This window comes from Meles meles, chromosome 7 (genome assembly GCF_922984935.1).
Source record: "Meles meles chromosome 7, mMelMel3.1 paternal haplotype, whole genome shotgun sequence".
Classification (NCBI taxonomy): domain Eukaryota; kingdom Metazoa; phylum Chordata; class Mammalia; order Carnivora; family Mustelidae; genus Meles; species Meles meles.
The window spans coordinates 124,142,167-124,155,499 of record NC_060072.1 but is presented as its reverse complement, the minus strand read 5'-3'; the positions used below and the strand labels follow the sequence as shown (position 1 = coordinate 124,155,499).

The 13,333-nt window shown below is 43.2% G+C and overlaps 1 protein-coding gene across 6 annotated transcripts in view; it reads left to right on the top strand.

Moving 5' to 3' along the window:
- FRMD4A (FERM domain containing 4A) overlaps nt 1-13,333 on the top strand; it is a 607,066-nt gene that overhangs the window by 359,540 nt on the left and 234,193 nt on the right. The gene's annotated exons all lie outside the window — the stretch shown is intronic.

The window sequence follows — 13,333 nt, the reverse complement described above, 5'->3', positions numbered from 1 at the left end:
ATGCTGATCCCTCTGTGACACTTTCCTGGGTGTGCAACCCAGCTCATGGTTCTCCATGTACCAGCCCCTTTGGGATAGGAACGAGATTCCATTTCCTTATATTTTGTTCACAACATCTAACTCAGCAGCTTGAACAAAGGAGAATGTGAAGAACTACCTCTTGCGCAAACACATTTTCCCCTTACTTACACAGATCTTCTGTGGCGGGTCACGGGGGTGAAGAAAAGGGAACATCTTTGTCAGGACAATCTGTTACAATGGGAACAACATGGATCCCAGAGGCAGACAGACTTGGGTTCGAGTCATGTTTATTCCACTGAAAAGAGGCAACTCTTTAGGGACTCTGTGGACCTTCCTGAACCTCAGTTTCTGGCTGTGAGAAGGAATATAATAGTAGCTGAGTGGCCCTGATTGGTGTGAGAATCAACCCCGGGGAGATCTGTGGGAAGATCCATCGGGACACAGCTGCTGTCAGTAGGGTGCACTCAATAAAGGGCTCCCAGTGGCTCTTGTCTTCTGACTGGGCTTTGCTTGGCTTTAACCACAGAGAAATAAATATCAGAGATGAGAAATTTGCTTGTACCAACTCTCTAGAAAATACGGCACACTTTATATGAAATTATTCTACTTAATGCACTGCATGTGGATCGTCCTGAGATTTTCTTGAATATCATCAATTATTTGGTGTCACTTCTGGAATGAGGACTGCTGTTCTAGTCTTGAGTTTACATGGTCTTCCTCATAACCTGATAACGAATTTTTTTACAAGGTAATTGACCCGTGGTCCATTTCTAGTTTATCTGGAAGAAAATACCACTGCTATTTAACATTCTAAACTAATGCGATGAAAAACTGTTCTGCAAGTCACTGAGGGCAAAGGGATGAGCATTTTACTTCAGCAAGTGTGTAATGAAAGAGCATATACTCTGAGGAAGCTTCAGTATTTGCCAACACAGATCAAGTGGGGTTGCCTGCAAAATTGGCTTCCCTCTGCCCTTTGGTCAGTGAACACCAAAGAACAGTCAACTTCTCCAATTTTTTAAAAATATTTTATTTATTTATTTGAGAGAGAGAGAGACAGTGAGAGAGAGCATGAGCAAGGAGAAGGTTAGAGGGAGAAGCAGACTCCCAGTGAGCTGGGAGCCCGATGCGGGACTCAATCCTGGGACTCCAGGATCGTGACCTGAGCTGAAGGCAGTCGTTCAACCAACTGAGCCACCCAGGTGCCCCAACTTCTCCAATTTAAAAGAAAAAAAAATTTAAGTGGATGGCAAGGACACTTTAAGAATCCTGTTTTCCCATCTACAAAATGTATCCAGCAATTAAATGAAAATCCTAGATACCTAGATCTTTGTTGAGGGAAAGAATTCAGACTTTTCTCCAAATTCTGGTGTCCAGATGTTGAAACGAATGGTTCCCTCTGTGCAGCCTGCTAGCATGATTAGAAACAAGATTGCTAACCTTGCTAGAATCTGTGCCTTGTTCTAGTGATCTTTGATTTAGATATAATAAAATAAAAGGGTCCCTAAAACTAAGCTCTTTCCAGCCCTCTTCAGGCCCCCTTCAGTATTTCTCACCACCCTCAATGCTGCCATCGTCAGTGGTTTTAAGGCATAGAACTCATATATTTTTTTCCAAAGTGTGAAAATTTAATTAACCTCGCATCCAGGTGCTTGCCAAATCCTGTAGTGGTTTTTTTTTTGATCACTTCTTTTTAGATCTTCATTCATAACGGTTTTAATGTTTTTTTTACAACCTTGGATGATTCTGGCTGTTGCTATTTTCTGCATAATAGTTATCGAGCTGTCAAGGATTCTACATTTCCCCACACAGTTACACTAGTGATGTTTCTATATTTTGCTCAGTTACGCCCAAGGTTGGGGTTGCCTGATGGCTCACAGAAATGAGCTTCTCCCCTCCATCTGTTTCACCACCTGCTTTCCCCTCCCTGGCCACCTCACCTGTTGCCCAGGTCCTTGGGGACGCCAGGTCCTCTCTGTCTGTGCCCCAAGGGCCACCAGGGAGAGAGATACAGGAGACAGGCAACATATCCTGGCCATGATCAGTGAAAATACCACCAAAACAACCAATCTTTTCCTTACATTGGAAAAGGGAAAAATTTAAATGTGGATAAATCTGACTTTAAACCAATACTGGTTTAATCCCTGGTTCCTATACTCTGCCTTAGTGCCTCCCAGCTATGTTTCGAGTATGACTTCTAGTACTTATATAATTTAGAAGCCCTTCACTCTTCTAAGTGTAGTCAAAATAGTTTTGTAATTACAGTAAATAAAATCAATTCCTTTTCCTGCATTCACACACATATATATGGCAACGTATATTCCACTATCACGTTATTGTTATTCTTAACTTCTTCAGATAGACTGTAAGTCCTTTAGGTAAGTTCTTTCTAAAAATGCATGGTGGGCTTCGATGAGACTATGTTCAGATGAACTGAAAGTGGTGCCCCACAGTTATGGGAGCCAACACAGTCTTCGGTCTCATTCATAGAAACACAGGGACCAGCTCATGGGAGGAATGGATTGGACTGGCCAGCCTGCTCCATCTGGAGCACATCTTCAAGCAGAGCTTGAAGAGCCTGTAGTTTGCCTGGACTGGGCTTTCATGTGATGAGGATTCTGGAAACCATGAGAAACAGAAAAAAATGGAGATGTGTAGCTTGAAGAAGAGAAGGTATTGGGAGGACGGGACTGATTCTTATTAGTTATAACGAATGCAGTCATTCAGCTTTCATTAAACAAGCCTTTGTCGAGCACCTTCTGTGTGCCCAGGAAGGGAACCAAGGGCAACAGGAGAGGGACCAGGTTCCTGCTTTTACAAAACTTAGAGTTCATGGGGGAAAACCCGGCAAAAACGTTTTCCAAGGGGCAATATAGTTTGACTTAGGAACCACTTCTCTACAATTCTATGGGAAAATGGCCTCATCTTTTTACATTGAGGTCTAATTAAAAATTTTTTTTCATAAACTGAAATATAAGTGACATATATACAATGCTTATTTCAGGTGTACAATATAATGATTCCAGTCATTGCAAAATAATCACCAAAACAAGCCTAGTCAACGTACTCACCCCATATAATTACAAAATTTTTTTGGTTGAGATGAGAAATTTTGAGACCTGTGTTGGCAGCAACTTTCAAATATACAATACAGTATTATTGACTGGGATCACCATGCTGTACCTGCCATCCCCAGGACGGACTTACCTTGTAACTGGATGTGTGGCCATGTGACCACTTCCACTCATTTCACCCCTCCAGCCCCCACTTCAGACAGCCACCAGTCCGTGAGCTGAGTTATTTATTTATTTTACTTTAGATGCCGCATATCTGTGAGATCATACAGCATTTGTCTTTCTGTGTCTGACTTATTTCCTTTAACATAATGCCCTCAAGGTCCATCCGCGTAGTTGCAAATGGCAAGATTTCCTTCTTTTTTATGGCTGAATAATAATCCTGTGTGTGTGTGTGTGTGTGTGTGTGTGTGTGTGTGTGTGTGATGTTTTATCTGTTCATGCATCGATGTATATTTAGGTTACTTCCGTATCTTGATGATTATAAAATAATGCTTTGGGGAGCATGGGGGTGCAGATATCTTTCCCAGCTGGTGTTTTCCTTTTCTTGGAATAAATATCTAGAAGTGGAATTGCTGGATCATAAGCTAGTTCTATTTTTAATTTTTTGAAGATTCTCTGTACCACAGTGGCTGCACCAATTCCATTCCCACCAACAGTGCACAAGGGGTTGCCTTATTGTTTCTTAATTCTGGATCTTTATGTTTCTGTGTAGCTGCTTTTTTTGTTTGTTTGTTTCCTCCCTCAAGTACAGACAGTCATATCAGGTGTGAGATTCGTGGGCATGGAGGGGGGTGGAGGGGTGATGGAGGGTTTAGAAACGCAAGGAGATGAGCCTCCCACCAACACTCCCAGCGAATGATGTGCCGACGTCTGAGCTCTGAGACGTGAGGAACAAAGAGGAATGAATGAGTAATCAGAGCCACCGTAGAGGATCCTAAGGGTGCTGCAGTGCATGAAGGTGGGGAGGAAGAATGGATTTGGTCAGTCCTGGGCTAAAGCTCACCCTTGGCTGGAGCTATCCCAGTCCTGAAGGCTCATGTGCAGACAAGGGGTTGCAGAGAAGACCCAGAGGGAGAGACCAAGGGCTCTGGATTCCAGTCCTGCCTTGGCTGTGACTTAGCTCTGCTGCCTGAGCAACTTGCCTGTCTGTCCAGAGTTAGCCGCTTTCCTGCCAACAAATCAATGAACTGGAGTATCTCGATCCCCCTCTCCCCGCTCCATCACACCTGGGGTGTTAGGTTGAAATGTGAGAAAGTTTCCCCGGGAGCATGTCATCTAGGTGAAGAACATCTGCTCTGTGATTCTGTGGCAGTTAAAGGGACCGTTTACCTTATTACTAACTCTGCACTGTTATGTTTCTATTTAAGTGTTCTTTCGCTCAAACAACATTATCCCCTAAAGCTGGAATCCCCTTATCTATGTCTTTTCTCCAGCCCTTTTGGAAATGTCTGGCAGTGACTTTCTTTGCCTGTGACTGGATTTTCTGGTAGATTAGAGAAAATCATCTTGTACACCATAGGAGCAAACTGTCCCTCATTGAAAAACAATCTACAGGGCATTTCACCGGCCTCCATAGGCACCAACCGGCTTCCTTGCTCATTCCTTGGAAGGCTCACACAGGACAAGAAACCCCTGTGGCTTATCTAGCATAGACCAGCATTATCAGACACTTATCTGAGCAGTCAGATAGTGGCAGGAGCCTACCCTCTTGTCACTCATCACCTCTTTATGGCAGTTCTCAACCAGAGCTGCACAAGCCACCAAATGCAGCGGACTGTCTTTGATTGAAGGAGACTGATGAGTAACGGAGGTAGCCCCTTGAACACCTGAATCAGCCTCCTGGAATTTTCGCTGGAAGCACTCCACAAACACATAATTCTGTGTACTAGTGAAGTCCTCTCTCTCCTTGCCAAGTTTGAGATGCTATATTATTCTATGAAACTCTTCTTCCCAGAAATTCCAAGGAATTTTCTTGAAAAAAAGTGTGAATTCTCACTGTGTATGCTGGCATGGAAGTATAACATTTACAGTCATCACAGCTAATGTGTTTGTGTATTGCATACTTATTATGTACTGGGCTCTGGTCTGTGTGCTTCTTGTGGAAGATCTCATTTAATCCTCTCGACAACCTTATGAGGCCGTTGTTGTCTCCATTTAATAGATGGACAAACTGAGGCACAGAACGTGTAACTTAATTTGCCTTATCATAGAGCCAATAAACAGCATGGGGCCAAGACTCACATCCACGGAGGCTGACCCCAGATCCTGCCTCTTTCCTAGACCTTCCCACCATTTTTGCCTACAGAGAATTTAAGTACAGAAGATTATAAAACACGTGCATAGGTTTCTACTTGGGAATGGCTGCCTTCGTGCTCATATCCTCCAGCATTGGGGAGCTCTGCTCCTTTCCCCTCTCTCGTTCAGGTGGCAGGATCAGGCTGTGGGCAGTTATATTACTCCTTCCAAAGACTGCAGTTCTTATGTTCATAAATTGGTCTTCACTCTGGAAGTGGCCAACACTTCTCCCCACCAGACGGGGCCACTGAAAACCTTGAAGGGTCATCACTCCCATGAACAGGTGACCATAGACACAGGGGGGCTTGATGCCAAGGGGCCTCCAGGACCAGTCCCAGCTTCCCCCAAGGGCCTCCAGGGAGGATGCCCATCCCTGGAGCTGAGGATGGTCTTTGGCAAGAGCCTGTCATAGAGAATGCATGAGGAAGTCTGTCAGACCATCTGCTGATTGTCCGTCTGAGAGAACGGAGCGGACAAATTGTAAAGCATGGGCTGCCGCTGTCCCTGTATGATTACAGAAAATTTACATTTTGTACATCAAGCGGTAACCTAATTTAAAAATAAAAAATTGCTGCAGGCTGCCTTCTCACCAATAATTTGTAGCTTGCTGGGCAACCAAACACGTCTGCAAATAATAAGGAAAGAATATGTGAGAATAGCAGGATGGCTTGGCACAGGAAGAAAAGAATCCCGAGCATGTCCAGTTACTTTCGTACCAATTTCTAACATGCTACCAAATGCTCAATCATGTTTGTAACAAACTGGAAGCTAAATTAAAAATTCCATGTACCATTATTCCAAGCAGGCCTCCTGCTACTCGTTATTCTGTTGCACGTCTCTGAGAAGGCAGAAGGAAGAGGAAAAGGGAAAGCGGAGAGAGCCCCCCATGACTTGTATCCCCTAGGTACTGGCTGAGTGTCCAGTGGGTCCTTCAGCCTGGGTGGATGAACAGGGATGGGGTGTCATCCCCGTGGGACCCCGGAGCAGCGACACTTAGCAAGCCTTGCCACTGGGGAAATCATGGAGCAGGCTGTTCAGGAGAACATATAATCCCTATTTATCACTGAATGTAAAAATAAATGAATTGGAGCCACTTAAAAAAAATCCTGATGTTCATCTTCTAGAAAGTCTTTATTTTTTAATTCCATGGGTTAAAAAAAAAAACTGTACATTTAGATCATTTGCCTCAGCCCAAGATATAAATGCCAATTCAAATACTTGTGCAAATAGTTTAATTTTTCATTGATTTGAATCCACAGTTCAGGGTTTTGTTTTTTGTTTTTTAAGTAGAAGAGAAAAACTCACTTGTGAAAGCAGCTAAAGATACATTAAGTATAACCATCCTTTTTCTCCCAGCTGAACTTCTACTTTTTAAAATAGATCATTGAGCTATAATTTTAAATCTTGAATATAAATTCAGTCGAATTCTTAAAATGGGCTCTAAAAATGATACTAGGGGAAAAAAATGAATTTCATTTCCTAGGATCTCCAGCTTAACTTACATGTTCCCAAAGAACTTAAGTTTCTGGAATTTCGAGCACTGCCAACTATTTTAAAATTTAAAGATCAAATTGTGTTCAGTTTCCATATGTTGTTATGAGATTACAGCCTTCTTTTTTGTACTAACAGTCTGTCCACATGTATAGAATTTATAGTCTCTGCGTCATGATCATGTTAGCTTCACTTATAAAAGAAGACAACCGAATGGAAATAACTTTCCCAGGATATTTCTTGGCTGTTTTTAAATTATTTTGCTGCTCCTTATGATACTTGTGTTCAGGTAAAATGGAAAACCCAACCGAACCCCACTGACATTCAAAATTTTCACTTTTTGAGTGGAATGAGAAAAATCAGATACCGGTATATGATTCACTATGCTGTAAAAATTCAGGCAGAAATTCACAGGCAGATGTGAATTTAGGGTAAGGCTAGTGTTATGGTCTGAGTATTTGCGTCCTCCCGCCACCCGCCCCAGAATTCATACATTGAAACCTAGTCTCCAGAGTGGTGGTCCTAGGAGGCTGGGCCTTTGGGAGGTGTTAGATCATGAAAGGGGGTGGGGGCTTGTGAGTGAGATGTGTCCTCATAAAGGGAACCCCAGAAAGTTCCCTTGCCCTTTCTGCCATTTGAGGACACAGCACAAAGTTGGCTGTCTTCAGCCCGGAAGAGGGGTCTTCCCAGAACCCAATCATGCCAGCACCCTGATCTTGGACTTTCAGCTTCCAGAACTGTGAAGAATAAATTTCTGTTGTTCGTAAGCCACCCAGTCTGTGGTATTCTGTTATAGCAGCCTGAGTGCTCTAAGACCACCAGTTTCTAGGAGACATTTCCATTCTCGTAGAATTGATCTTTCTGACTGGATGGCTTTCTGTGCTGGGGGGAGAACAAGGATGCTGGGCTTATGTTTAAATAGAAATCTCAGAAATTTATGTGCAACTCTAGACTTGGGATCGTTTGGCCATGCTACTGCCTTCTTTGAAAGGTGGGAGACCCAGTAAGTAGCTGCTTATTGACACTGCCCTTGTGTCACCTTCTTTTTTCCCCATGGACTGGACTTGCTTTGGGTATAGTCTTAGCATTAATCAATAACCACTACAAAAAGTAACAGCCTGTTAGATCGTACTCACCTCTCCCCATCCCTGTGCCTTCAGGGACGCAGACAGCATTATTCCCTCCAGTAAAATCTCAAGTATCTGGAGCAGTCTGAAGGCACATGACCTCAAGAAGGAGGTTTTCACCGGCTCCCTGGGGATCTGTGCTCAGGATCTGCCCGGGCAGGTTGAGAAATGTTTCCCGATATACAACCTCACTTTCTACTCTGTCCTATGTCTTCATATAATCCCCAGTGATTTTGTAATTCAAAATTGAATATATTCCTTCACTATGGTTTTTTTAATCTTTGTAGCATGAAGTAAAGAGACCCTTTTATAAATAAATAAATAGATACGTAACATTTCACGACAGTGGACCACTTCATTGTGTTATACTGAAAGTGTGTTTTAATAAAGAGAGAGAAGCCAAAAACTGAAAAGCATTGATACCCTTCCTCTGGTTCGAATTAACTTTCCCAGGAAAATGGTCTGAATAAGCAGGAGCGGAAAGTGATCCCATCAGTGAGATTGAATTTTTACACAAAAATAAATATGCAACTGCTTCTGACTGCCTATAAAAATTGCCATTCGAAGAAATTCTTCGGGCAATGTCTGTACTTTCTCTCTCTCTGTCTCAGCCCCGTGGTCAAATCTATTGGTGTAGTGACTGACTCTCAATCCTGACCAGGGATGAGGTCAGCTGCAGACAGCCCAGCAATCTCTCCAAGTGGCCGCAGAGCCTCGCCAGTTGGGTCACCAGGCGGCCTATGTTCAATGAAGAAACACTCCAGCTGCCTTCTCTACTAGGTCATTCTTTCAGCAAACGGCTATCGACAACCCACTATGTTCCAGATGCTCCTCAAACACAGGGGAGAAGGCAAAGAACAAAACTGGTCCTTGCCAGTCTCATGAAGTTCCATTTTGTGAGGGCCCAGGGTGGGTCCCCGTTGCTGAGCAATGCCAGGAAGAAAAAGAAGGCAGTCGAGGAGGATAGAGAGTGGAGGCTGGGGCAGGGGTGTTAATTAGACTGGGTCACCACGAAGCATCTCTCTGAGACGGGTCCTATATTAACCAAGAGACCAGGTTTGAGGAAAACAGTTCCAGGCAGACAGAATGGAGGGCGATGGCCTGGAGGTGTGAGCATGGCCAGTCTGGTGACTGGAATGAAGGGAGGGAGAGAGAGGAAGGTGGGAGGAGACACATCCAAGCAGGGAGAAGGCATTCCAAACGCTGTTAGTCATATTTAGGCTGGGTTCGTTGGAAGGTCTTGGAGGGATATGAACTGTGACACAATGGGTTCCTGGCTTACCATTTTAAAGGGTTGCTTTGACAGCTGCCTGGAAGAGAAGCTAGTGGAGGCCTGGCCCAGTAGCACAGGTGGTCTTCGGTCATTTTCTAATGGGCCGAAACAGAAAGTGTTTGTGAGACTTGCAAATAATACAAAGCAGGGATCATAACAGAATCAAGATCTTAAAAACACATCTTCTTAACTCTCACAGCCCAGCTAAATAGCAGCCTCCGCTCTGCAGTCCTCCCTGCTCACCCCCAGACTCAGCCCCAGACTCAGCCTCTCCCCATGGTTAGGCCTCCCAGGTGACGCTCTGTTAAGGCCCGCTTCTATTATCACATCCCTCTGTGACTTGTGAGTTCCTTCCTCTCCTCTTCAACACTGAGCCATCCTTGAAAGCAGGAGAGTAGTGCTCATTCACCTCCCCATTGTTCAGCGCTGGTGTGCAGTAGGGAGTCAATAACATGTCTTTGTAATCAGGGCGTTCTTTAGTAATCCTTCAGGACTGATTAGCACCAATAAGATGAAATAGATTCAGAATCAGCCACTTATGTATAGGATAGATAAGGTCTAGCTTTACTACAGTTCATGTGGAAAAAGTCCGATTTTTAGCAGACCTGAATTCAGTATGAAGCACACATGGGCTATAACTGCTTCTTTAGAAAAAGTACATTCTTGGGGTGCCTGGATGGCTCTCTCGGTTAAGCGTCCAACTCTTGGTTTCAACTCAGTTCGTGATCTCAGGGTCATGAGATTAGCGTGGAGTCTGCTTGTCCCTCTCCTTCTGTTCCTCCCACCCTTTCCTCCCCACCCCCCTCTCATGGGTGCGCACTCTCTCTCTTGCTCATTCTCACAAATTTTTTTTAAAAATCTCTCTAAAAATAAAAAGTATATTCTTATAGTCTAAACAGGTTGCACATTTACATCTACCCCACACAAAAGCCCGGTGTGGGGAACATGGTGTGGTACCAACACTCCTGGTTTGGATTTGCATGTGTGTGTGTTTTTGTGTGTGTGTGCATGAGTGCGTAAGCAAGCGCAGGAACCTCTTCTTTTTCACCAGAATAAGGCCCTGGCCAACCTGCAGAACCTAGATCTGAGGCTGTGATACTGGTAGTTTGGAAGCAGAGAGGACCACACTTGGGAACGCCTGGCCGGTGGCTGGGTACGCTGTGTTCCTTCACAGTTTAGCTTGGCCTCAGGCTTTGCAGATACCTGAAGAGGGAAGCCACCATATTTATGCCCATGTACCTGTGTTCACACGGACATCTCTTCTCCCCTGAGGTGAAAGGGAGGTCCGATCAGGTAAATATCGCCTTCAAGGAACCATGTGCGGATGCTTCTAAAATTCAAACAGGTGGATATTTTTGATAAGATTGTCCCCGGAAATCATCACTCATGTTGACTTCCTGCTCCAGTCGTACACCATGCTAGTTATTCTGTGTCCAAGGTGTTTACTCCCTGTTATTTCTCTTAAGAAGATATGCGATTACTGTAGGTTATCATGATAGATGGAGTGCGTTTTATTTCCTCCCATTTTTTCAGTTTTGACGAGCATAATTTAACCAAAGAATGAACTACTCACAGTTCGTTATAATACTGAATAACAAATCAGTCCTGCTGTTGGAAGACAGTCTATTTATTGCTGACAATTACTGTAGTTTGAAGAAGTCATAAATAGACACACATGGCAGAAATAGTCAACATTTCTGTCACAGGTCTCATTGTAATGATTCACTTCTACTAACTATGTCCTAGAGAAAGGGAAAAAAAATTAAAAAGCACTGAACTTGCTAGTTTCTAAATAATTTTTAGATTCTAATTACATCTCATACTTTGGCTTTTTCTAGTCAGAAGTGGTGAGATCTTATCATTAGAATAATGAAATAGGAATTGCACTTACTACTTTGAGTCTGGGTAGGACGAGAATGAGAACTTTTTATTTTCAAAGCAGAGTCCATTTACCTTATAGACAGAAAATAATCTTCTCTAACCCCACAAAACAGACAACCATCTGTCTATTCCTTGTGCTAACCTCTGTGTGACCTGGGGCAAGTCACTTAAGCTCTCTGGGATTTACTTTCTTCTATTCAATAAAAGGGTTGGACTCCATTGTCTCAAGCAAATTTTCTGGCTTTGTACAATTCTTTAATATTTGTTATAATACAAGCATTGACATTGATCTTAAAGACCATTGTCCACCTGCTTACTTTCATGGTACTTTAATTTTTGTTCTTCTCCACACATCATCAGTATCAGAGGTAGACAGATGAATTGTCACCGTCTCAGGCAAGAGGGGCTACTATATAACGAAATGCCACAGACCGGGTGGATTAAACAACACACATTTATTCTCACAGTTTTGGAGTCTGGGAAGTTGGACATCAAGGTGCTGGTAGACTTTGTTAGTATGCGGTAAGGACTCTTTTCCTGGTTTGTAGCTGGCCGCCTCCTTACTATGTCTTCATATAGCAGAGAGAGTTCTGGTCTCTGGTGTTTCCTCTTATAAGGACACTAATCCCATCATGGAGGTCCCTTTATGACCTCATCCAAATATAATCTCCTCCCAAAGGTCCCACCTCCTAAAACCAACACCTTAAGGATTAGAATGTCAACATATGAATGCGGGCAGCGGGGGACACAATTCGGTCCATAGCAGTCACCATACAAAATTCCTAAATTTGTAACCTATAGGGAGGCAGAGGTTGCTATGAGAAACAATATGGAATAAAGTAAGGGCACTGGAACCACATTGTCTGAGTTTGAATTTCACTTCTGGCTCTCACAAGCTCTGTGACTTTATTCCTTATCTATAAAATGGAGATGTTACAAAGATTAAGTGAACTGAGGTAGATAAAGTGCTTGGCCCAGTGTCTGACACACAGGAAGAATTTATCAAATGTTCTTTACTGCTCTGCTGTGGGAACATCTGTACATACCTGGTCCCATTCTAAAAGCTCCAGAGGGATTAAAAAGATAAAAAGAACACTATGCATTGAATATAAAAGTTGGCTCCCAGACCCAGACAAACAATGGGTATAAAAAAACTTTGGAATAATAATGAAGGGCACTGGCCTAAAACAGAAGGCTCCCATGGGAGAAGCCAGTGTTGAATTTCTGACTTCCTGCTAATATCAAGGAAATACTTAGGTATGGTGGTTTTTCAATACATACCTAAATTATTAAAATTCATGTTCTGAGGATGTGGTCAAATTGGGATGCAACCAAAGGATATATTGTATTGTAGGTTCTTACGTCCTGGAAAGGAATCCTATATTCACCTTGAAAGTCTGCATCCTGGATGAAAGAATTTAATATTGTCTATATAATCAGGCAGGGGTGTGTGAGGACAGGCGGGGTACAAGGAAGGCATTGCAGGTGTTTGATTAAAAAAAAAAAAAGAAAAAAAACCTCCCTGGGGCGCCCGGGTGGCTCAGTGGGTCGAGCCTCTGCTTTCGGCTCCGGTGGTGATCTCAGGGTCCTGGGATCGAGCCCCGCGTCGGGCTCTCTGCTCAGGGAGCCTGCTCCCCCTTCTCTCTCTGCCTGCCTCTTTGCTTACTTGTGGTCTCTCTGTCAAATAAATGAATAAAATCTTAAAACAAAACAAAACAAAACAAAATAAACACCTCCCCATAGCTTTGAGGACAGGATGGCAGTATTGTCCTAACAAAACCTACATGTTTGGATGGAAAGGAGAGCATTCAGTCAGTTGCTACATAGTTTTGCTTCCCCCACAAAAATGCCCTAGTGTTAGAGAAATGCTAACAGGCCTGATTCTTTTTCTTCATCTAACTGGTTTCATAAAGATCTGCTGCGATTCTGTAATTGCTTTTCTCTTGAAGGCTTTCTTCAGTTGATGTGACCTCTACTGCTTTACAGATCCGCTTCCTCTTCTGAGAGATAGGACAGATGTGGGACTGTGGGGGTGGGAAATTTCCAGAGTTTTCATTGCCCTCCTTCACGGTCCCTATTATGTTTCAGACATCAGGTCAGATGCTTAAGTAGGAGCATAGTTTCAATGCAAAGTTTTAAAAAAATTACTTCTGTTCCAAAATGGATAT